The 2,503-nt window shown below is 46.8% G+C and overlaps 1 protein-coding gene and 1 long non-coding RNA gene across 2 annotated transcripts in view; one reads left to right on the top strand and one right to left on the bottom strand.

Annotated features, from left to right (window-relative positions):
• The window catches only part of STK38L (serine/threonine kinase 38 like), a 49,574-nt gene extending 49,370 nt beyond the window's left edge, over positions 1 to 204 (bottom strand). The window contains exon 1 of the mRNA XM_085324435.1: positions 111 to 204. The gene's annotated coding sequence lies outside the window, so the exon portion shown is untranslated. The remainder of the gene's footprint in view (positions 1 to 110) is intronic.
• Positions 205 to 305: 101 nt separating this feature from the next.
• On the top strand, positions 306 to 2,503 carry LOC146584599 (uncharacterized). Its single transcript, XR_014898167.1, has 2 exons — positions 306 to 1,722; positions 1,811 to 2,503. It is a non-coding gene; the product is annotated as an uncharacterized LOC146584599 (long non-coding RNA).

Below are 2,503 nucleotides of genomic sequence, written 5' to 3'. Positions count from 1 at the left end.
CGCACCACGCCGGGAGAAGGCTCCTTCCCCGCCTCCAGCCCCCGCCGGGCGAGAGGGCAGGGCTGGGCTGAGCGGCTCCCCCAGGGCGGAGGGCTGCCCGCGGCACTCACCTCTCCGCGCCGCCCTCCCGCCGGCTCCTCGCTCGCCGCCTGCAGCCGGCGCCTTASTGCGAGCACGGCCCCCTCCGCCGCCGCTAATGGCAAGAGGAGGAGGGCGGCGGGAGGGCCCTCGGCGCAGCGCTGTTTACTAGGCAGCTCTCGCGAGAGCGCCGCGCGCCGCCATTGGCTGCCGCCGCCGCCGCCGCCGGGCGGGCGGCCGTTGGGGCGCGAGCTCGGCCGTTGGGGCACCGCCGCGCGCCGCCGCCGCCGGCAAACGGCGGAGCGGACCGGACCGCACCGGAGCGCACCGCAGGGGCTGCGGCGCCTCCGCCTCCTCCTTCCTGCGAAATAGCAGTCTTTCCGGAGCGCAGACAGCGAAGAGTCGCCGGTGTGGGCCTGAGCCGCGTCCAGGGTCGGCCAGCCAGGCCGCCAAGGAGCCCTGTGGGTTTGCAGCCTGAAGGGACTGCGTTTCTCTTCGGTTTAAGTAACCAGCGTAAAACTTCGTTTTCGAGTGACTTTGGCGGTAGGCATTCCCCCGAGCATTTGCAAATGCGAAGAGATGGCACAGCTGGGAAGGTGCTACTGAAGTGGCACACACAGATGCCCAGATCCCCAAAGAGAAAGCAGAAGAATCACCTGAAAGGACAGTGTGTGTACAGCCCTTTGATGCCTTTGTATCATTCTAGTTCTACCAGTGAACTATAAGTGTAATGATGTTACCTCAGGTAGAAGATAGCTAAAATGCTGCTTTGTTTTATTGCTACTAGGTAATAAAAAAAGAAAAAAAGAGGCAGCAGCAGAGCAGCTGCATTTACAAGGAAACTTATCTCAAGCATACAGTGACACAGATGACGAAGCCAACTGTGTAGAAGGCAAATCTCCAAACTCAGACTGGCAGAATGGCCATTGAGATACTACTGGTTTCTGCTTCTTTCACAAATATGCAACACATGAAAGCTAATGAAGGTTTAACATAGTGTCATCTCTTGACTTGAGGATGGTTTGSTAATGAAGATGACTTGCTTAGATGTAACAATTTATTTTACCTCATTAATTTTTATATAGAAACAACAGAGTCTTAGGAGCTTTATACACTACAAAATAAACTTCCTGTCCAGAGATATTAAAATCCCAGTGTTATCTACAACACCAGGACCTTATTCCTGCAAGTAGGTCTACATGTCCCCTTGGCCTTCGGGCAGAGCCAGCAAATACACTATGGACCTATCTGAGCAAAGTGGTCTACTTGCAGAGATCATTTTCAGAAGCATAAGATTTGGTAGGCTGGAAGTAACAGAAGCCTAAAATTAGCATATTTTAACTTGAGTGAGAGTTAAGAGTGCTTTCTGGAAGGACTGGCGTTTGTGATAGCAGAGTTGCACATTTGGCACCTGTGGTAGTGAAGTTATGCATGCCCATTTACCATGTTGCCATGTTGAAAACATTAACACCTAACTCAGAAAAGGAAACAGCAAGAGTGGCAAAGACTGTAAGTAAATTCAAAATAAACTGTTCATGGATCCAGAAACACAGTATTTCACTAAAGTACTCTTCCTGGAGCAAAAGTTTAAAAAAATCTTTACAAATAACTGGTAAAGAGGAGTGAATGGAAGCCGCCCAAAAGGTACAGGTGCTGATTTTGGTTAGAGTTTTTTAGTTGTTCGAGAATTTTGATTTCAGCAGCTTGTTTCTATTTGTTCCCCTCTCTAAAGCCATCAAAGGGAACTTGGGGGAGGGAAGGTCAGTCGCAGACATGAAGAAGACCAGCTGTGACAATGAAAATTGGATGAATATTCACAAGGTGATGTTACAGTTCCTGACTTGCTCTTGCTGCTCCTCTTGTGGGTCCTGCTAGGATAGCAGATGGCAGACACTGAAAGGTTGCTTTGCCAGTGGAAAATTACTGAGTTTTATGTTGGTTTTGTGTATGAGTGTGTGTGTGTGGGGGGGGGAGTTGGGTGAGTATTTATTTATTTATAATATTCACAAGAGGAAAACAAATGGTTCAGACAGCTATAAAAATTACTGATGTCTAAAGAACTGGTCAGTCACTTTAGACAAATGATACATGTTTGTTTACATTATAAAATTCTGAGTTTTCCTGAATGGTAGTTTTGAMAAAAAAAAAAAAAAAAGGTATCAATACAGGTCTATGTTACTTAAGAGATTGATGGAAAAACTAAGTATTTCATGTTTCTATTTTTACCTAGCTATAAAAGTATTAATGTATATAAAAGCATTAGTGGATTTTTCATGACAAAACAGAAATAGTTTAATTTCTTAATTTTACATTTGCATAGCTATACATATAGGAGGTCATCTTACTTGATCTTGCAATGAAATCACTTCTGTTGCAATTGAAGGCAGTGGGCTACCTAGCATGAATAAAGTTAAACAAATCCACA

Source organism: Rhea americana, unplaced genomic scaffold (assembly GCF_003343005.1).
Source record: "Rhea americana isolate MKP2758 unplaced genomic scaffold, rheAme1 scaffold_91, whole genome shotgun sequence".
Lineage (NCBI taxonomy): Eukaryota > Metazoa > Chordata > Aves > Rheiformes > Rheidae > Rhea > Rhea americana.
Note: the sequence above shows the minus strand (reverse complement) of the source record. Positions and strands in the feature narration are given on the sequence as shown.